Genomic DNA, 22,512 nt, shown 5'->3' with positions numbered 1-22,512 from the left:
TAGTATTTTTGTGTGTGTGTGTGTGTGTGTGTGTGTGTGTCTGTGTCTGTGTGTCAATCTGCGAGTCCAGGCCATTCGGAAAATGAAAATGACGTTAGACTTCATCTTCGACTGACAAATTTTCTCTTCAGTTTGTGGTTGTGGATATACAATCTTCCGCTCACTAATGTACCCATGTATCACAAGTTCACTGTCAGTCGGAACTTTTACCCTGTAGACTCAGCTTATTGCTTAGCAAGTCAATGGAAAGCCAGAACACTTTCCTGAAATCATTCACCTGATAGCAAAATAAGAGCAAACTAATTTCTTGTCTTTAAACAATAATTCAGCTAAATTTGCAAAAGGATTGCACAAATACTTGTTGACTCTAACGCCAGTGAAGTATTCAGGTTAAAATCAATGTTAGCTAAAAGTGCTGAATAAAGAGCAGGTCCCAACGATGCACTAAAACAGTCCAAACGGTTGAACTTGTCAATGTGGGGTTAATCTCATGGATAAACACATGGCACAATGTGAAAAACGCTGTCAGAAACAATCCTGAAAATAAGTCAGCTAAAATCAAACAGTGCATTTAGCGAAAGCTAAATAAGAAGGCTACACTAAGCTGCTGTAAGATAAATGTAAAACCTAAGAGTTATCTGTGGGCCATTTTCAGATTTGTTACAATCTTTTCACACTATCCAACACTGACAAATGCGTAGGCCGTCAATTAGCCGCAAGCGCTAAACGTAACATTTTAGCGAACCGCCAGCAGCATTTCCAGCAGCAACGCAGAAGTTGCCTGACCTGCTTGTGGTACCTCACGTCTACAGTGTTTATTGCACAGACCTGAGGGAGGCAAATGTACAAACAAAAATTTGGGGGAACCTCAGCTCACAGCTTCTTTGCTGTCAGTCACACTGTCACCCAATTTTGGTGAAAAACTATCTCCAGTTTCTCGGTATGACCCCTACAGCCGGGTCAATGTAGCTGCGTGCCTCCGTTTCCTTTAGCGGAATATGGTCTGGTGAAACAGGAAGTACACACTCACTCACACACACACACACACACACACACACCTAGCTCCAGGCCACGGTTCACCAACGACCACGCACAAACAGCAGCAGCAGAGCGCTCTGCATATTCATGGCTTCAGCTTACAGTGTTGGAGTTTAAAATATCCTGAAATGTAGACTCAGTCAAAGTAAACACGCATTTTCGTACAGTCCGACATTGTACAGCTGTTTTCCACCCACCGGTTTGAAAAGAGCTCTCCGAGGCCTTATTAAATTTTAATTTCTCTGGATTTCTTGCTCGTGTATGTATGAGATCCCATTTGCATCTGGAGATCCACAGCCTCCATTAGCGTATAGGTGTATTTTTATTTTTATTTTTGGTTTCCTCCAGCTACAGCAGTAAATGGATTTAAATCCAACTTGGAAAAATGGGATTGGCGAGGATGAAAGCAATCCCACCGAGCCCCAGAAGTCAACTGCTTTGCTGAAAACAAATAAATAAATAAAAACCTAAAACCTCTGGCACAGGCTCAGTAATTCCAACCTTTATGTCATATGTCAAGGAAAATGCTGTGGTTTGTTTAAAAACAATCACATTTGAAATAATTTGTGGTTTGTTTGGCTTTGAATTGCTAATTTTCGAGAGAATATTTTCACACTTATGATACCATAGGCGATACTTTTATTTGTTGTTTTTGTTTTTTGTTCCTTTTGATTACTACTTGGGAAAACCTCCCACTCTTTCTGTTTGTGCGAAAACAAATCACGTTGTATAACCATCAGGCCTCATTAATATGCATGTATGCTAATGGCGAACAAAGTAAATGAACGGAGCCACTTGATTACAATTAAATGGCGCTAATGTGTGGCAGCGAGCAGCCGCTGTCTTCTCGAGTGCCTCTGAAGCTCAGGAAATGCCAGGTGGAAGTGCTGATGCAAGAGAAGCACAGTGACGCCTCCTGCGCCCGTGATTGTTATCGCCCAATATCTGCTGCTGCTCTTTACATTTTTTTTCTTTTTGCGTTGGGGGGCGTATCATTTGCATGAAACCTTCGCATGGCCGTGCGCTGCTTGCCTTGATTCTATCTATGAGGAGGAAATCAAGCGGGCTCCATTCCAACAACTAACTACTGCATTAAATGGCTTGTGCCCCCTTTTAAACGTTAAAGGAAGAAAAAAAAAAAAACAGCTTCATCGCTGCATTTGAAATATATATATTTTTTTTTTCTACAATGAGAAAAGATTTTTTATGGTTTAAAAAAAAAAAACAACATCTTTTTTTTTTTTTTTAACCTAAACTGTCAACCTTTCGCTTTGGGTGTCTTTGGTGCCGGCGGGGAGGAATTCTCAGAGGGAACTACTGACATGGAAATCAGACGGGAGTCACAAAGGTCCCTCACATCGCTCACATTCAATCTAGAGCTTAAACGCCTGTTTTACATACGGCAACGATAAAACCCGCGCCAACGTTATTTACTGAATTTCTCCCATTTGCTTATCAGATGTCTGTTGTTTTATCGCAGCCCCCTTTGACAGCCGTGCGCCCCTGTCTTGCGACTTTGCATGCTCACTCTGTGCGCCTGTTGTGACCCGGCCAATGATCCGCCTGTGTATTGGTTTCATCCCTCAGATTAGCATTATGGAAATGTGCAGTTTACTGTTGTTGCTATTGTTTCAGCGCAGGCAGTGCTAGCAGACCTCCTCCGCCAGTATGGCCTTCCTGACCCTCGTCCATGTGCAGCCGCACTGGTTCACGTCCCAATAGTTTTGCAGTGAGACGTAAATAAACGTGTATTTATTTGCCTCATTTGAAGAGAGGAGCCGCACGTCAGTGCACGTTTCTCCAAAGGCTTTTGCTAATTTGCCCGAGAAGTCTTGTGAAATTGTGACGCAAAGCAGCTGTTTTTAATCTGACCTGACGCTTAATTTAGCCAAGTGTGCCATTTTTTTTTCAAAATGTCTTTTCCGATTCACGAAGGCTAAAAAACGTGCTATCTTTGCTGAGTGGCGCTTTTGCCTGGCAACCATTTTTTTCGTCACCTGCACGGAAATAGCGTCAATGTTTCGCGGCGGAGCGCCGAGTTGTGAGGAAAGAAGTAGAAGAAGAAGAAATCTCACCTTTTTTCTGTTGGAAGGAGTGAGGCATGATGGGACCTGTAGTGGGGATTTTCGGAATCAAAGGCGGGAAGCGGAGCGGCCTGTTGATCACCTCCGAAGTCTGAGATCAGTCGCTGTTTTCCCACCTGGCGGCGGGATGCGGGATGCAAAGCGGGGCGAGGCGAGGCGAGGCGGCGGGAAAAAGACAAACAGTTTTGCAGCGAGCGAGAGTTTTTATTTTCCTGCCGTGCCGCCGGATGATCCGGCGGGGGGGCGGGAGGGAAGTCTGACTGGTTGGCCGAGCAGCCTAAGCAGCCCGGGCTGTGAGTGGCAGCTGGAGCTGGAGGGACGGAGCTGTCGTCAGTGCACCAGGGCGCGCACCAATCTGTGCACGGCTGTGGCGGCGGTGCAGCGCTGCTGAAGCCTCGTGTCTGTCATCGCCGAGCAGGACGGGAATGCTTCTGGAAAGGCGGGACGCGGCAGCCCGGGCTGAAGTGAGTCAAGTCGACTGAGCACGCTTCGTGTCAGTGAAACGGTCCACAGGGCATCTGCGGCTCTCGGAGCTGATAGGCCGCCTGCACTCTAGCGTTCATTGATTGTAGCACTGGGTCGCTCCGGTCTTCCACGAATACTAAAAAAAAAAGGGAAAAAAAAAAAGCTGTTTTGACTACAAAAAAGAAAAAAAGAGGAGAGATTAAACAGCCTGTAAAATAATCCCAGTTTTTTTTGCTCTATCTATAATTCATTTGAATGAAGAGGCTGAAATCCCGGGAAGCCCCCCATGAGCGCAGACCCCAGCGAGTGGCAGCACCTCTAGCGTGGAAGGAGCTCTGCTATCTCAGGCCATCTGCCAGACGGGACTCTTTCATATACGGCTGTAGCAGCAGTAGCGGCGGCGGCAACAGCATTGTTTTACCAACAGAGCTTTTATACAACAAACATTTCAGTGTCCTAAAGCATTAATCTACCTAAGATTATCTCAATCCGCAGAACTAGATATTGCTCTTTATAACTTGTCTAGCAGAGGAGGGGGGGTGGTGGTGGTGGTGGTGGTGGGGCTTGGTTGCTATTACATCACACCAGCTGTCACTTCAACCTGTCACAGCCAATAGGAAGGTCAGCCACGTGGCCGGGCCGCGGTGGAAAATTAGGGAGGAAAATCCTGAAAACAGTAAAGCAAGCCGATAGTTTGTACGGTTGGTGGGAGAAGTAATTAAAAGTGCTGCGAGTGAAATTTAATTCTTGGGGATTTTTCATTTTACGAGGGGGTTGAGTGGTGATGCTGCTGCTGCTGGTGCTGGTAGTGAGGGTTTAGCCGGGGATAGAGCGCCTAAGAGTATCAGCGTAAGAGTATCAGCGCGTAATTGTTGCTGACACCTGATGTTGAACTCAGATTAAATGAATACACATGCTGCCTGCGCAGATAAGCTCACCTCGGCGGCTAACAAGTCCCAAAGCTGCGGCGCTGCACGCTTCACACGGCATCGCGCACGCCGCCGCTCAGAGAGGGCTGTCACCGGCGGTGGAGGCCGACGTTTTTAAAAAATATCACTGGAGGAGGATAATAAACATGTATTTAAATGTATATATGTACGTATGTATGTATTTTGTTGTGTTTTTTTTTTTTGACAGATCTGCACAGTATGTTCATGGCAGCGGCGGGATAATCCGCTGGATGAGTGGACTAATATTCATCCAATCCAGCTAAAGCCAAATTAGTCCAACACATTTCCATCAAATGTGAGAATAAAGCAGCCCTCCACCGCTCCCACCACCACCACCACTCACCGCACCCCACCCACCGCCACCACCACCAGGCCATGTGAGCTCTTTAGGACGGCCAAAGCAAATGACCGGTGAGCCCTCGGATCTCCTGTGATCCAGGGATAAACTTCTCATGAAGAAGCTTAAAACCTTTTTGAGCCGCCGGGGGCAGCAAAAAAAAAAAAAAAAAAAAAAAGTAAATAAATAAATAAAATGAAAGCCAACAACAGGTCACAGAGGCTCGGTGGAGGAAAACTTTGATTACTGTGTCGTGTCGGCGGTGGGCGGCGGCCTCTGACGGGACCAGTGGGGGCAAAACAAACGAAGTGAAGAGAAGGAGGGTGAAATAAAAAAGAAAGAGAGATAAATAAAAAAAATAACATAGAAGAGAGGCGAGGAGCAATACCTCGACCCTCCCGACCTCCCCCCCACCCCTCTCACGCACCCCCCCCCCGTACCCCCGACCCATTCTGTGAGGCTTATGGGAGGACGGCTTCTGTGGAGCAGTGTGAGTGACCTTAATCATCAGAGGGATATTTGGGTTTTATTCGCCGCCGATGTCATGCTCGCGGTCATCATCGCGTTTGACTGGCAGGCATAAAAAATGAGCGGGGTGCAAGGTCGGCCTGCAAAGTGTAATCCATATCATCCCGTTACAGAGGCTGCCGCCGGCTCCGCCACCGCGCCAAAACACCCCCACCCCCCACCCCCCACCCTCGCCGCTGATAATGATGTCGGATTACGCTGTCATCTGATGTAATTTCGTCCTGCATCAAATTAACAAAAGGGGGATCAGCGGAATTCTTAAAAAAAAAATACAAAATATAAAAAAAACAACTTCTTTTTTGCGTCGTAACCTTCTAGATGCAAAACTTGATTTGATTTCACGATTTATTTATTTTCTCCTTTTTCTTTTTCCTTCTCTGGTTGTTGCTGTTTACAGACAGACTTCATGTTTCTGGCTTTGACTCTCGATGCTCGAAATATAAGGTCAACGATTGGCAGCATCCTCGCTCCCGGCAGCACGTCTGGCAGTAATTCATATCAGCAGGGTCTGGGAGGAAGAAGAAGAAGGAGAAGAAGAAGAAGAAGAAGAAGAAGAAGAAGAAGAAAAAAAAAACACAATCCAGAGTGTGTCTGTCTGAGGGTTGATAGCGGCGAACCTGAACTGTCTGCACCGCTGTGTGACGCCTCCTTTCATGCTGCCCGACGTCTTGCTTAAGAAGTCACATATTATACCCACTTATAGACCTGTTATATTTTTCATCCTGGACTCCAGCGGAGCAGCGTCTCGGCGAGTAGTCATCACCCTCCACCAAAAAGAATAACTAACAAAAAAGAATCTTTCCTCAGTGGGATTTAGCCTCCTGCTGAGAAGGAGCAGGAGGCTGGAAGGGGACTAAAGAACAGCAAGGCCTCAGAGGGCGGAGCCAACATCTTGTGTTGGGGGTGTGGCCACTAACCTGGGTAAGTATCCGCGCCCCCGTGTGACATCACAAAGGGTCCGATTTCCTAAAAAGGGTCCTTTTAGTACACATTTTCTAAAGAGTGGAGCGAGCAAAAGAGGTCAAGGACGGACTTTTCTTGCTTCTGCAGCAGGACGCACGCAGATGCTGATTATTATTGGAAAACTACTCGGCAGTCTAAGTGTTTCATTTGGGAGCTTTAAAGTCGGAGAGTCAGAGCCGGCGTCAGTGTCGCTTACACTCGTGCATTCGCAGTCAGATGTGGCAGTGATGCAGTTTCCTGGAACTCTTCCAGAACCCCCCCACCGTCCCCACCAACCCCTCCCCTCCCACCCCGCGCATGATAACCTTTGTCGGTCAGCCGGAGGCAGGTAGTTATCACATCGCCGGAGGATAACACCGGCTTTCCATTTTCACCTGCGCGCTATCGCGCACGCGAATCTAAGTGCTCCACCGCTAGCCTTTGTTGTGCCAACGTGGAGCTCCGCCGTATCCATGGAAGCTGCTATCAGCCCCTAATAAAAGGTCACGAGCGCGTCCTCGTCGTGCGCTTTGCATCGGCTGGCATTTAAGGGCCGGAGGAGAGAAAATAATATGGATATTTTATTTCCAAGGGGAAACAAGAGCAGAATGGAAATCGGACGACTGTGAAGGAAATGTTGCACGTCGTCTTTCTTCACCGGAGCCGCAGCCACAGCCAGGGTTCATGAAGATGGCTGCAGCCAGCTTGTAAACAGTGTGTGTGTGTGTGTGTGTGTGTGTGTGTGTGTGTGTGTGTGTATCAGCGCTGATGCTGGTCAGTCTGAGTTTCCTCGTTAAAAGAAAAGAAAAAACATTGGAGTGTCCTGGGATCCTGCCTGACCATGACCTTTGACCTTAACCCAAGATATGAACCAGACTTGTATGAGCAGATTCAATGAAAACCTCCAGTAGTGCCACCTGCCAGGAGCCACATGTCTGCGACGATCCAACTCGTGTTTGTGCCCAAATAATCACTGTTCCGTCCTCAGCTGCATGAAATCTTGAACGCCGCCTTTTCATTTTTTTTCATTTTTTAAAAAATATATATTTATGTTTTTCCCCCCTCCCCAGCCTTATCAATTATTTGCAAATGACTCGATTTTGTATTTGGTTTTCCTCTCTTTGACTGTCGACAAACAGTGAATGAATTATTAATGATGTTTGTTGCTCAGAGCAAACTATCAAATTTAGCAGGCTTTCGAAACCAAACGGGATAAGCAGTCGGAGTCGGCGTCTTTGCTCGAATACCTCGGCCCCGCTGTTTTTTTTTCTCTCCTTTTTCTTCTTCTGCTTTTTCTGCGAGCGCCGGAAAATGTCTCACTCAATTGAAGCCCCCGTACTATTTTATTTTTAATTTCTTTTCTCAATTCATCTTTTGACAGCTGAACTCAGCATCTCAGTCCCTGCAGGTTGAGTGTGACTGATGCGCTGCTATATTATGTGTCAATAAACGGTTAATAGTGCAGGAAAATAGTGCGTCTTTTACAACGTTCCAGGTGAAACATGGCCAGTGCAGGAATATTGAGGTGAGCTGTTGATCTGAGTTTTCCGCTAAACATACTAAATTTTGAATGAAATGGTGTTTGATTTCTAATTGTGCCAGTGGATGTGCAGTGGCTATCAGCTCCACAGTGCATTGACAGCATAATAAAACTTGATGCTTTTCAACAGGAGCAGCATCAAAACCATCTAGAATCAATTTTAGCTTATATCGTTAGCCTAATAGCATAATTGTCTAAGTCATATTTGAGCGTTTTCGGAAAACAAGAAAGAGCAATTTTTTTTAGCAAGCACATTGGTAAAGTTAGGCAGATATCACAATTTGGCCAAAAAAATGACATAGGCAATTATGCTATTAGGCTAACGATATGAAAATTTGCTTGTGGTCCTGCATCACAAATGTAATAAATCTGTGATTTTTCTTATCTTTAAAAATTATTTCCCCCAACTTGACGACACTTCCGACACTGCACTACAACTACACGAAACACATCTTTCTACTTTTTAGCCGATCATTTACCCCACCGCCCCAACCCCCACCTCTGAAACAACAACAACAACAACAACAACAACAACAACAACAACATCACACAAACAAGCGATACAGAGGCTGAACTGCTGCGCTTTTAAATACGCTTCAAAGGTGCAGCATGAAGTTCTCAAGCGCACATCATTTATGCTAAAACCTGGGCTGCAGGCCGGGATTGTCTCCGTCTGCCGCTTTAATACACATTTACATGCTAAAACATAGGAATTAGAATTCATTAGTGTAATCTGAGGTCTGGATCTAGATTGGGAGTTGTTTGATTAGTAGCTCGGGGACGTTGTTTTTGTAGCGGCTCTGCCTGTCTCCCACTTTTTTGTCTCCCCCCGTTTGGCACGACTCTCTGTAATATGGCTGTGCTTGAAGACTAATCTCTGCCATCTTAGCTCTAATTAACAGAGCGCGCTCAGTTCCCAGACACATTTGTTGTTTTTGTGTTCTTCGGCAAAGATCACTGTGCCTGCCTGCCGTTGCTTTTGTTGCTGTTGCTGTTGTTGATTTGTTTTTTTGTTTTTTTTTCCAGGCAAAACCACCCGAACCTGAAAGTGATAGTGCTATGACTCTGACAGACTCTTTGCCTGCGATCAAATGATCACAACAGTCTTTCCAACACATCTCGGACGCACGATGTTGCAACGCGTGCCTCTTCCTGAAACTCGGGCCTTTTCTTTTCTCAGAGCTGCGTTTAGAGGACGGCTTGTAGGTGCACGACACAAACTTTCGGTCGCGCTTGAAGGGAGGAAGTGCATGTGAACGGTGCAGCTGCTTTGTCTAGTGTTTGAGGTTTACCTGCATCAGAGGAAGTGGTGTGTGTGTGTGTGTGTGTGTGTGTGTGTGTGTGGGGTGGGTGGGGAGGGTTTAGTCGAGCGGCGCTAGACGCGCAAATACAACAGGATATCCGATGGCAGAATGACACACATATTAATGGAGGAAAGACAAACGTTATGGGTGTTTTTTTTTGCAGATTCTTTAATGCACAATATTGCCTTTCTCAAATTAGATCCGAGCAGGACGGAGTGAAACCAAAACTCACGATCTCTGTGTGTTGTTATCTGCTACACTGGACCCTGTGAATGCACACACACACACACACACACACACACACACACACACACACACACACACACACACACACACTTCTTCCCCTGCGTGTGTGCAGCTGAGTCGGGGGATGAAATTGGGAATTGCACCCTATCACCGGCATGCGTGGCGATGCTCCGTGGCTGCAGAACATCAAAGAGCACCCCTGATTTCCTCTAACCAGGCATGTTAATTGCCGCTTGATTGATAACTTGGGTTCACAGGCGACGGGCATGAGTCGTCTAAACTGTTCCGGGGTGTCTTTTTGAAATCGGTGCGAGGAGGAGAAGAATCACTGGCGGGGCCATTATGAAATTGCCAGTGTACATACTTGCAAATAAGCTGTCACACATTACAAATGAGATTACCTTTTTTTTTTTTTTTTTTTTTTTCAGCGTGCCCCGGAACTGTGAGATGAAGGGATGCAGGGCTGAGGCGCAAAAATAGCTCAAGTTGTTGTTGTTTTTTCTTTCTTTCTGTCTTTCGTTTTTTTTTTTTTTTATCATTGTGCTCGATCTGGATCTGCTGTTTGTGCCTCCACCATGCAACGCTGTGGAAGAAGAAGAAAAAAAAAAGTAGACTCACAGCTCGGAGCACAATGTAATCAGTCATAGCAAAGCGAGATTTATCAGTTGAAAGATGGTTTCACACTGAATGATTCTTGTTTTTATATCGGCCTCCTAAAAATAACAACGCAGCCTTAATTGTACTGTATTTTCTATTAAACTGCCTCGTAAATGCCAATCGGGAGTTTCATCATGTGTCGTTATGTCATTCACAAAAGATCAAAAGAGGCGTAAGCACAACTAGCTCACAGTGTCGTCTTTGTGCGCGGGCCATGGCGTGGCGGCGGTGCAGAAGCAGCTAAACGCATTTGCATGCAATCGCGGCCACGCAAACTAATTGTGTCGTTTGCATAGCGGAGATCACGGAGGTCAGCGAGGGCCCGGCCGGGAGCGAGGGCTTCGCGGGACATCTGATTGTTAGCGGTGAGTGGCGAGCGTTAGAAGTTTAGTCAGGGCTCCGGCAAACGAGGAGCAGAGAAATAATGAGAGAAAACGCAGGAGTTTAAGTTAATCTCACTCACTCACGAGGCCAAGAAAGTGGCAATTGATTTTTTTTCCATTCACTGCTGACAGTGTTTCACTCTCTCTCATAAGTCAGCGGATGCCGATGTGACTTTAAATGGAACTCATGGAGTAAAATCTAGTTTGTCGTCATTCCCGTTCTTATAATCCCATGGGATGACACGCGGACAAATTGCTTGATTGCTGTCACATGGCATCAAAGCCGGACAACAAGTGTTTCAAAAGCGCAACATTGTGTTTCCACGGGTTAAACGGATCATCCACGTATGGCTGAGAGTCTTAAAAGAATAGATTTTAGGCCGTGCGTGCACACATAGTGGGCCTACAAAATATCAACCCTTTACACTGACCTTTCAAGAAGACTTTGCCCCTGGCCGAGACTCACGCCCTCTCAGAATTGGCTGAGTATATCCCCAAAAAGTCGCAGACACTTGACGCCACTTTAGGCGTCAAGTTGCAGGTGACTGGGCTCCTTTCTTGGTTGCTTGACCTGTCACTCTTTCAAGCGAATAAGAATCCGGTCGCTTTGCAACTTAACTGATCACTTGGACTCTTGGCCTTAAGTCCACAGTCAAGGGGCCACAGAGCTGAACAAATCCTGCCACGAGCATCAGGGCCAACTCTTGAGTGGGAGGACGAGACAAATCCATTACACGTTGGACGCATTTAAAGATCAGACCAACTACGCTCAACAGAGAGGATAGTATGATTGAGTTAGAATTGGTTAGAATACCGTCCACCCTGCTGCTGGTGCTGACATGGACGTATCTGCCAATGTTCAAACTCATGTGTCTCTTACTTCATTTAAAAAAAAAAAAAAAAAAAAAAAATGAGACCACAATCCGCTCAAGGTTTCAGTATTACATGCTGTTTTGGATTTGCTATTAAAAAAAATAAAAAAATCAATTCAGTGTAATTTACTTGACCACAGAAATGCAGCTTTTCTCTCGTGACTCATTTATTCCTCATCCCTCTAATCATTGCTCCTTGTTATGCAGTTGTCTACGCTTTTTTAGAAGTGGCATGTAGTTCCATATTTTATTACCCCCTCCACAAACATAACTAAAGATAATTAAAAAAAAAAAAAGTTTATATTACCGTCGACACAAGAGAAGCACGAACGGCCTCCAACATCATTGTGTCAACAAGCCTAAATTGTTGCTCAAGAAAACAAAACAAAAAAAGCACAAAAAAACCCAAACTGCGCTGGATTCACTCTTGAACTTTTATTTTTTATTTTTTTTCCTACGCACATACTTCTCCGCACGCACGGAACAGCAGTCTTCTCTGCCGGGTGACACCGCTGGCCTGCTGCCTTACATGGGCAAACATCTCCACTGACTCAGGACGGCTGGAATTTCACGGCGTGACGTCACTGCCGACAACTCTCCCAGAAATTTGGACCCAAGAAGAAGTTTCACTTTTTGGTGGGATTTGAGCCTCGCCGCCGTTTCCTAGAGAGCGAGGTAAGCACGCAGCCGCGAGCCGGCGCGACACTTTGTAGCCGGCGGCGAACCGTCGGTCGCGGTGGGCCGTCGGGAAAGTGGCGTAAACGACGACGGCGTGATTTGTGCGGTAGTTGAGAAGGGGGGCTAAAGCGCGTCCCGCTCGCGTCGGCCTTGTTCGGCTATAATCTGAGTCGTGGCTCGAAGCGAGTTCACACTGAGGGCGTGGACTCGGGTTCGACTGCTACTTATGTTTCGCGGAGAGGATATGGTGACAAAGGCAAAGTTTGTCGCCACCAGCTGCTAAAAAGCCTGGCTCCGGCACGCGTCGCAAACATACACGGCACACATTTTTTTGTCCCCCCCCCCTCAAGTCGCTGTTTTGTGTCTCTTTCTCCTGCCAAACGAGACGCCGGGGCGTCTCTGCTGCGTCTGTTTTTAGCCGCGGGGTCTGCCGCTGAGCAATGCGGAAGACGGGGCTGTCAACTTGGGGGTGGTGGGTTGAGGATGGTGAGAGGGAGAGACCCCCTTACACACCGCGGGGGGGATGAAACACCTCGCTTAAGTTCACTCCAGCACTCTCACTTCACCCCTGCTAAGCAGCACTGACTCTCCCGAGCTTGGCCGTGGACTTGAAGGTGTCCCGTTAAACATCGCCGGCTGTTAGCTAGCAGAAAGTTCCTGCTGCCGCCCCTGCTAGCAGCTACAAAGTTAACTGTTAGCCCGTTGTCATTGCCGTTGACGTTAGCAACGGACGCGCTCCTTCACCAGCGGCCACGTTGTAGAGTACTGTTTTATTTTTTTAAAAGTGACATTTTAATGATTTCTGTGGCAAAATGAAAGCGCACGTCCTTAAAAAGCCAGACACGTCGCCCCTTAAAACGTACATGCATTATGTTGGTTGCATACATACAAGCTAGCTAGTTGAATTTAAATAAAGAAGTCATAAAAAAAGCCCAAATGACGTGTATCACACTGTAGTTAAGAGCTATACTACTTTGCAATATGTAGAGGATGTAGGAAACCACTCCTGCTGTTTTAACAGCATAGAAATCCATAATCAGGCCTCCAAATGTTTGAATTTTAATCTGTCTCCATCTGATTTTTTTGGTTAATCTACTAAGCTGTATGGTTTTTGGGCTAATATGGGTTTTAGCTAATATGTGATTTGTAATTTAAACAACCCTTCCCCCCAAAAATGCTATCAAGGTTTTCCTGTTCATATTTAGTGGCATGTTGAAAGGGTAGCCAGACCTACTTTATGTGATCAGCAAATGGATGTTAATGCCTCTAAATGATGTGACTGATGTGTCCTCCACTCGGAGATCATAAGGTCAATTTTAACCAGTTGGGGTGCCAAACAGAAGACATGTGTGTGTCTAGACGGCCTGGTGATGTTATCGTCACTTAAAATATAAATTGCATTTTGTTTCCTCGTGTCTCTTTTTGCATGCTGTGCTTACATGACACAATCTTTTCATGTGTAAGGTCTAGTGATAACACGTGCCGTCCTTCAAGTTGTCATGTTTTCAAAGACTAATCATCTAACAAGGTGCCTGTCAGATGCAAGCTGCTTTGATTTTTGATAAACCTTCTGGTCCAGAAAATCGACATTGTTCTGCTCTTGAATGCAGATCAGATGCAATGAAAAAAAAAGTCCTCTCAGTCTTCTTCATGAAATGTTGAATTCGGAGTTTGACTTAGATGTCGGGATTCAAATCAATAACAGCAAGGTCCTCCGGGAGCGCTGTCATCAAACTGAATACATCTGTGTCGCTCAGACGCATTTTGACTCTGGCAACATTAAACGGAACTGTTTTAAAAATCTGGTTAAAAAGGGGTCTCTTTTGACAGCGTTGATGATGTTAAAGTTAAGAAAGATGAATGCCTGCGCTGCCTTTGAGCTTGGGCCCCCCGGTAGGTCGAGTGAAGTTATTCTACTGTTTGTGTTACTTGGTATATTTTTAATGAGGATGTCCTTTTCTGGGAGGAATAGAGCTGAAGCCCGACTCGCTGCGTCGTTTCAGGCGCACAGTTTTTAAATAAAAGTGTGCTGCCAAGACTCTACCTTCAGCATGATTATGTCCACAAGCAGAAACAATTTCTGTGTATCGCTGCCGGCCCTGGCTGCAAGGTGATTAAATTGTCTAGTTTGTGGGAGCCTTTGCAATGCAGAATGCAGATGTGATGCTTAGATTTTAAGTTTGGAATCTTGGACATCCACCTTGCAAAGCTCCAGTCCAAAGCGTTATTTGATCTTGACGTTGTGACCTTGTAGCTGCCCTGCTCCAAAACGTGTCAAGGGATAAGTGAAATAAATCCAGTGCATTTGCCAGGTCACTGTTTTCCCTCCAAATCCTGCATAACTTAATAAGTTTTTATTTCTTCGGATGTGGACAAAGCATTTTATTTAAGTCTAAGGAACATCCTGAGGAATCGGGTCGTTCCTACCTAAACAACGACGTGCTCCTATTGTATTTCAGTTTTGAGAAGTATTAGATAAGTTCTGGGTTTATGACCCTACATACAGGGCATAACTAGGACGTGTCGGTGCCTGTCAAAGCTTTCTGCTGGGCTCTGTGATAAGGGCGTAACAATGGAGGCTGCCTGCTTTAAGCAAGACTCTAGCCGTTGTTCCTCTTAATCTTACAGGATAGTTTCTGGATGCTTCCAAAACTTTTATCGTGATTAGGAAAAGAGATTCCTTCTTTTTCAAGTCTTTCAATCGGGACTGCTGAAATGTTGGAGGTTGGTTTTGACACGGACTGACCTCCTCTACCGCTCCATCTTCTCGCTCATTCAGCCGCGTGCATTTGTCTCGCTCATGCGACAACCCCCCCCCCCCCCCCCCGCCACCCTACCCCCCAACACATTTGTTTTGCCACGGTGAATTATTGTCAGCATTGTTTTCTGTCGGTGGAGTGTTTCACCAACACGCGGTGATGGATGCCTGATGAGAAATGACAGGCCTAAAAATTTAAATGGACAACTTAGATTCCGGTTGGGGGGGGATTGATCGGAGCACAGCCGCAGTTTGTCTTGTTATTGATGGAGAAACAGCGTTGCGGAAAAACAAATGCCTGCCTGCGTTGCGAGGCGGACAAACCCGGCGTTTTGGGGTCTCCCCACTCAGCACATTTTCTTTTTAACGCGATTTAATCCCTTTGAGTAATGCTGTGTTCCCTCCCTGTTTTTCAATCCTCAACAGACGTGAAGGCACATTTAACGGGCAGCGCTTCAGCGGTCTAACTGAAACTGTGAACAACCAGAGAGGAGGAGGAACGGTAAGGCTGCTCACTTTGTAAAAAAAAACACGCCCTGCGTTCTGTTCTTTCATGACAGGGGACAGTGTTCTTCACATGTAGAACTTCATATTGCACACTGCTTGATTTTTGCTGCACGTGTTTTTGCTTTGCATTTTAAAGCTGCAGGGGAAAAGTCGTTTGTGCATTAGACTTGACCTCCCCCCCTTTTTTTTTTTTTTTTTACCTCTGCTGTAATTAGAGGCCCCCCCCCCCCACAAATTGCATTACGTTCAAATTGTAGGGACATGACGACTAGTTTTGAAACCTAATTACAATTGGCCAGAATGGCACAGAGTTTAATTGAAGTTGCAAAACCCTAAATGAAGTTAAAACGTGGGGCAAATAAAATAAAGAGATTAATATATGGACATGCCTGGCGTACATTACATTCCTCGGCTTGTTCCGTGTTCCTCCCGGGAACAAATTGCTCCTGCAAACTGTTCCAGCCCACTCAGACTCTCTGAGCAGCGTTTAATACCGACATGATCTCTGCTGACCCCCCGTCTCAGGGGGCCGATCGCTCTTTAATTATGCAGTCTTAATCACTCTGGGACAATCTGTGCGACTAAACGGCGTCTTGTGCTGAGATCCTGAGCACCTGATGAACAGAAAATACATCTTTTCTTGGTGGGAGAAACAATTCCGTTTCCCCCCCCGTCTGTTTGAACACGCAGCCGTCCAGCTGGAGCTGGTGGCGCAGGCTCACAGTGTTACCCATCTTAGGTCAGAATGAGCCCGACAAAAGTTTTCTGCTTGTATTATTATTATTATTCCCAGTGAAAGGTATGTACCACAGAGCTGGCCCTGGCCGAGTGACTCTGGCTCATTTAACTTGCATTCCAAGTTAAAAGCAAACCCAAACTGATATTGCCCTCAATAGTCCGTTCATATTTTCTCCATATTTGGGAATGTTTACCTCCTCACGATGGTTGACAGAGGCTGCGAGAGGGGGATGTGAGTCATTTGAGCAGCAGAAGGCTTTTTAGGAGCCGAGAGGAGCCTTTTCCAGTGACAGCCTCGTAGCAACGCTAGCTCTGCTCTCGCTGCGCCGGCAGATCTGAAGGAACCCTGTGAGTAGCTTTTATAGTTCTAATGCTGCACATCTGTTGGCGGAGTGTTTTCGGTTTTTGCTTTTGTTTGTTTTGTTTTTTTTGCAATGGATTTAATAATGTCTCAGAGAAATATCACGCAAACATTTATGCACAACTCATATTTTTTTGGTGCCTTTTAGTTAACGTGGAAAGATTGCTGATAATTTGCATGTTTGTGCTGTGCAAAACTCGTGCACAGTGGAGGTGCAGTGAGCACCATAGGACCTCGAGGAAAATTTCATACCCCAGACTGCAGCAGCGACGTCTTTATTTGCCTTGTCGCGCATCCTCGCAGTTCATTAAAACTCAGCGCACCCTTTTATTTCTTGTTAGCTAACGTGGCTCCGACTGGAGAGATGCGTCGTCTGCGATCGGACGCCAAGGCGGCCGCGTGTTGTTTATTTGCCAATTATTGGTGCGTCGGCCGACGGTCGTCCGGAGGTTCGCGTCCTCTCGCCGTCCGTCCAGCGCCCGTCACGCCCCCCCCGCCCCCCCCCCACGCTTGTCGAGAGTGTCAGATGTGCAGGAGGAGAAGCCGTTGCTGTTTACTTGCGTCAGACGCGCGTTGTCGCCCGAGACTGTTGGCGAGATGTGGAAGAAGAAGAAGGAAAAAAGAGGAAGAAAAAGAAGAAGACGGGAAATTGATATTGATGCTCGGCAACCGGCTTCGGGTTGATGTTTTTGAAATTCCTCTGCAAAAAAAAAAAAAAAAAGGGTTGGAGCGCTGCAGCGGGAAAAAATTCCTCAGCCGCGAAACCCATCTCGCTGCTGGCTGGCCGTCGGTGGCGTGCGCGGGGCCACAAAAGGCGACGAGCGCGTCAGACGGCGGCGCCGCCACCTGGCTGGGCGTGTTTGTCTGGACTTGTGGTTGGAGGCGTGATCGGGGGCGCCGGGGTCGCGCCGGCGCTGCGGCTCGGCAGACATCCACTCTAAGTGATAATTTAAGAGGTCGGACCTTCCTCCTGGCTCCTGCTTTTTACACTTCAAACACAGCGGACAGGTGCCTGGAAGTGGGAACTGAGGCGAGAGCTAAATGATTATCCTGAGCTTTGAGGGCCGCTGCTGCTGCTGCTGCTGCTGCTGCTGCTGCTGCTGCTGCCGCTGCTGCAGCCGCTGCAGACTTAAGTGATGGTGTGATCTGATTCTGTAATTACTCTTCTCTTTAAATGATGCCGCCGCTGCATTCACGTTCCGGCCGGGAATGATCCCGGGACTGTTTCCACGCCCTCCTCCTCCTCCTCGCCGGTTCTTCTGTGTGAATTGGACTCTGCTGTATTAATTAATGCACGGCAGGTTCGAACAGAAGTCGAGCTAAATCTGTTTGACTGTCTTTAGCTCGTTGGGTTTGTGGCGGGTGGGGGGGGTGTAAAAAAAAAAAAAAAAACAGTGGCAGTTCTCTCGTTTTCCGTCAATGTATTTATAGAATCGTGGATCTCGTGGTCGTTTCCCCGGTGCTGCGCTGAGAAAGGTTTCACCATGTGACGTCGTGCACATTTAATGGTTTCAACTATGTTTTCTCAGCCAAGATTTTTTTTTATTTTTTTTAGCTTGTTTCAGCAGGCAGTTGAGAGAAGCGTTGATTAGTGCTGCCGCTGGCCCACCGTGCTTTGCGCTTCACCTTGCCGAGCACGAAAATAATGAGCGCTGCACGTGTGGCAGTTGAAAAAAAAACAACGTTTATGAACCTGCTGCAGTAGTTTTGACTGCCCAGACATTAGCTATATTTCCTCAAGGTTGGTGTATGAGGACTGGTATCTTTTGGACGGCTCCGTGTTGCTCGTGGTGGTGTGTTCCCTGCCTGTTGTTTCCCTGCAGCGACGGCCTAAACAAATTTGCGCTTCTCTTCAGTCTTTTTAATTTACTGCCGCGGCCTCGTGAATCTTTCGCTAAGCCTGACATTGACGGAAAACACCAACGGCCGCGATCAGCAGCCGTGTTTTGATTGCCACGCGCGTGGCTCACGATCATCACAAATTAACAAGCGGCGCCGGTCGGCTCCATCAGCGTCTTGGGACTCCTCCAGCTCGCCTCAAACTGACTTAATCCGCTCTCGCTATACGTCGCCGGCCTTAATTTCAGGTTGTTGTCGTCATTGTCGTCGGATTGAGTGAGGTCGTGTGTTTTTCAAGACGGGGATCCTTAAGTGAATCTCGTCAACAAATTACAGACCTGATTAACAAGAGCAATTACGCCGCCGATCCAACTTGGCCGAGAGGCATCAGGCCAAAGTGGAGGAGATTATCTGTGTTATTAAGGAGGAGGATCACTTTAAGGGTCTGATTACTTTCTGTTGTTGCCTTTAACTCCTGATTACTAACTAAGGATGCCTTCTAAACAGCTATATTTTCTCTGACGGTGGCTTCTGAGCACAGATTAAAAGGGCGATGCTGTGTTTACTGGTTCAACTCTTCCCTCCGAACTGAATTAGCTCCGGCAGCCGGTGGACTGGACACGGAGTAAAGAATTGTATGGTGATTGATGGGACTCAAAATGAAAGGGCCGTGTTTTGCGATGCGTTTCCTCAAAGCCTATTGAAGCTTTATAGGCACAACGTTGCAGTTTTATGGAATATCCTACAAGTCGGCGTCTGCGAAAGTTATTATTTTCTTCCCCCTTTCATGGTTCAGCTGAGTGGTTATAGTCAATAAACAGCAATCTCAGTGGTTTTTTTTTTATTATATATTCCTCGGTTTTTGTTTGCAACTTTAAAGTTGATTTGGCTGCATCCTGGCTTAAACTGAAGTCACTGCTTCAGTTTAAAGTCTTCTGGCACTTTGAAAGAGGGTTTCCTCAACACTAGGACATGTGCAAGATGAAAAACAAACAAAACATCAAAATCAAAATAAATAAAAAAAGATGACCCAGACCCACTTGAAGACTCGGTGGCTGTCTGTCATGATGGGATGGCGTTTGATTTGTGTTCTCAGCAGCGTCTGCCAGACACTTTGTCATGTCTGAAGAAAGAGTTTCTGTTTCAGAAGAATGAAATATTCCTTTGTTAAAGTGCTCTTTATCTTCATTTATCGTTATTTTCCTCATTTTTTATTTTATTTATTTTTTTCATTTTTTTTTTAGGAAAGCTTTCTCTCTTTTTGTAGAGGCCAGAATTCCACATGGAGGAGTCCCTGTTTCCCTGCCAGGAAAACTTTGGAGCCTTTTCAAAAACAAACTGAAAAAAAAACCCCAACTGAATTCTTCTTCTGTTTGTTACTTAGCTTGAGCTGTGCGTTTTTGTTTTTTTTTTCCTTACGTTTTGTCGAGGGGGTTATTTTTAGGACGGGCTAATTCATATTCTAAATATGATGTTGCGTAACAGGACCGCAAACAGATTGTGATGACATCCTCGATTAATCCTTTGTTCGCGTCGCACAGTCTTAGAGATGGCGACAAGTGCCGCCGTTGTTTCCTTGAACCTGCAGGATGGCTTCCTCAGGTGCCACGCGCTCACGTCGCCTGCGGAAGCCTGAACGCGTGACCTTGTTTTCCAACAAGGAAAACGGCCATTTACAAATGAGCAGATGAAGCCTGGAGGTTGCGAAGACGATCGTGGTGCGGGTGTGGCGAACTGCAGGGAACTCTGCAGAAGTGTGTTCTTGGCAGCTTTTCTGCGACAGTAGAACTCTCGCCTGCATTCAATCAATGAGCAGCAACTTCTGTCCCCTCGCATCTCGTGCCGCTCTTCAGTCTGTTTGGTTTTTGGAGGCTTTGAGGACCAGTTACACTATGGTAATCGTCAACGTTGCCCTAATGACAGTGGGGCGATTGTGCATCACAAGTGACCGCCCCCCCCCACCGCCCCTCTCCTGCCCCTCCCCCCTATCATTTAGCATCAGATACCGCTGACTGATTAATGTCAGATTAGACAAAAGCTGCCGGCTAATGGAGCTCCCACACGACGACGTGAGCGATGCGCCCGCTCGGCACGCGGCGACAGATGCCAGCCTTGCAAAGACAAAGTCAGATTGCCGAAGCTCGTCGGGCACAAAACACGGAGCCATTAACGACGCGCCAAATAAATAAATAAATCAATCAAAAAAAAAAAAAAAAAAATTACAACTGCGAACCGCTATTAATCAGATTAGAGGCACAAAAGTGATGGAGGATGTCAGTGACACAGTTAGTCTCAGTTCACACATCTGTGCTCAAACTACAGTGTCGGCAACAGTCGAGTGGAACCCGACTGTAATTATGATCACTACTTGTCATGGCTTTTTTTTTTATTTTTTTATTTTTTTATTGTAATTTCTTTTTCAATACTGTAGCTGTAGAAAGTGATACTATTAATAAAGCCAAGAGTGAGCCATTTGACATGCAGAGCTCACTTTTAGTCTGTCGGCGGGGCACTTTTCACTACGATGTCTGTCAACTGCCAGCTGAAATACACAATATCATGCACATCACACAACAGAATCCTCAGTTTGGAAGGAGAGGTGCACAATTGATGGCCTCGCTTCAATGTCGCAATGTAGCAAAGTCATCTTGGTCGGTGACAATATGCAAAATAGAGACAGGAACAAAAACAGTATCACCTTTTCATTACATTAGTGACATTTATTAAAATAAATAACCTGTGACAGTGAAAGCCCAGGCAGCAGGTCCAGTCTTCTGTCTCAAACATTTAGGTCAGAACAAATCATTTTTGAAAGATAATTTCATGCAAGTTCCGGCAGCTGTAAAGTAAAACTTAACACTGTTTCTCACAGCTTATTCACCCGGTAATGGCAACACGGGCACTCTTTGCATGGGCCACATGAACAGAGCTGTATTTATCAGTCCACTGATGGCTCGGCACCTACGTAGGCACACTTCCCGAGGCTCGTTGGCAGGATTAATTGCCCGCGACTCCCCCGAGGTCCAGGAATGCAATTACCTACTGACCCAAATCATTCTGCTGGCTGCAAGTCAGTGTCTCTGTTCTGGCAGAGCTACACCTGGGACCCAACCTTCAGCTGACCCCAGACTCAACCCTCCGTGCAGTCTCACTTCAAGGCAGGCAAAGATCGTGTGTGTGTGTGTGTGTGTGTGTGTGTGTGTGTGTGTGTGTGTGTGTGTGTGTGTGTGTGTGTGTGTGTGTGTGTGTGTGTGTGTGTGTGTGTGTGTGTGTGTGTGTGTGTGTTCCTTCTTACTCAGAGCGTTTTTGTGTTATCTGTGCATAATGGTTGTAATTAAATCTTCTTACCTTCTGGTTTCACCTCCTGGACCTCTTTTCAGGAACGGGCAAACTTTGAATTATTCAAATCCCTCAATGCTTATTTATTTAATGCTTGATGCTTGAAATAAAATTTGAAGGAGGCAGTTTAGTTGCGTTGCTTTTAATGATTCACTACTGACGGAGCAACATTTATTCCCTGGATCCAGACAAACTAAAATTTAACTGAGTCCTGAAAACATTTGTCCGCCGTCTCAAAATCTCAAATGAGATTCACGGCTGAAAAGCTCTGCGTGTGAACTGATGACTTGATCCGTGCGATTTCAACGAGCAACCCGGTTCAATATTTTTGGGAAAACTAACCTTAAATGCAACAGGTTTATTCTGATGATGGACACATTTTTTTTTATGAACCTGAATCTTTGCTCCCTTCTCGTCAGCCAGTCCGGTTCCTTGCTGTCCCAGTGTTCCCAACGTCAGCCGATAGTAACACATGAAGGGATGTTTTGATGTGGTTGCTGTTGTTGAATTAAACATGAATATTTGTATGAACATTTCTAGACTGCCTGACTGACTGGATTTTTTTTCATGCTGATTAACCCAAATTGGATTCGAGGAAAGATACAGAAACAAAGATTAAAAAAAGGGAGTGGGGGGGGGGGGCTTAACTAAATGGAAGCCATTCATTAATGCCGCTGTCGGGAGCAATAGTGCATTAATGCTTTAAAGCAGCACCGCTGCGTTTTGTGCTGCATCCATAGAAGGAGGCGGACGGTCGGATTGTCGCAACATAAGCAGCAAAGCTTCTTTGTCTCCGCATTAGCTTTTCGCTTTCATCGTTGTCACGTTACATCTACATGGCGGGTGGGGGGGGCGGAGGTCCGGGTCTGCGTGACCTGCACCAGAATCTGCCTCATTAATGGATCCTCCAATTGGTTTTTTGATGTGGTGTAGCGTGTATTGTGGA

At 46.1% G+C, this 22,512-nt stretch overlaps 1 protein-coding gene across 2 annotated transcripts in view; it reads left to right on the top strand.

Moving 5' to 3' along the window:
- The first annotated feature begins 11,832 nt into the window (after nucleotides 1–11,832).
- lpp (LIM domain containing preferred translocation partner in lipoma) overlaps nucleotides 11,833–22,512 on the top strand; it is a 123,852-nt gene continuing 113,172 nt past the window's right edge. The window contains exon 1 of one of the 2 annotated variants that reach the window (XM_076045137.1): nucleotides 11,833–12,021. The gene's annotated coding sequence lies outside the window, so the exon portion shown is untranslated. Of the gene's footprint in view, nucleotides 12,022–16,264; nucleotides 16,376–22,512 lie in introns of those variants that run through there. The other variant, XM_076045136.1, reaches the window with a different exon arrangement.

Source organism: Nelusetta ayraudi, unplaced genomic scaffold, assembly GCF_046127955.1.
Source record: "Nelusetta ayraudi isolate G7.1 ecotype Tasmania unplaced genomic scaffold, CSIRO-AGI_Nayr_v1 ptg000084l, whole genome shotgun sequence".
Lineage (NCBI taxonomy): Eukaryota > Metazoa > Chordata > Actinopteri > Tetraodontiformes > Monacanthidae > Nelusetta > Nelusetta ayraudi.
This window is presented reverse-complemented; position numbering and strand designations above follow the sequence as displayed.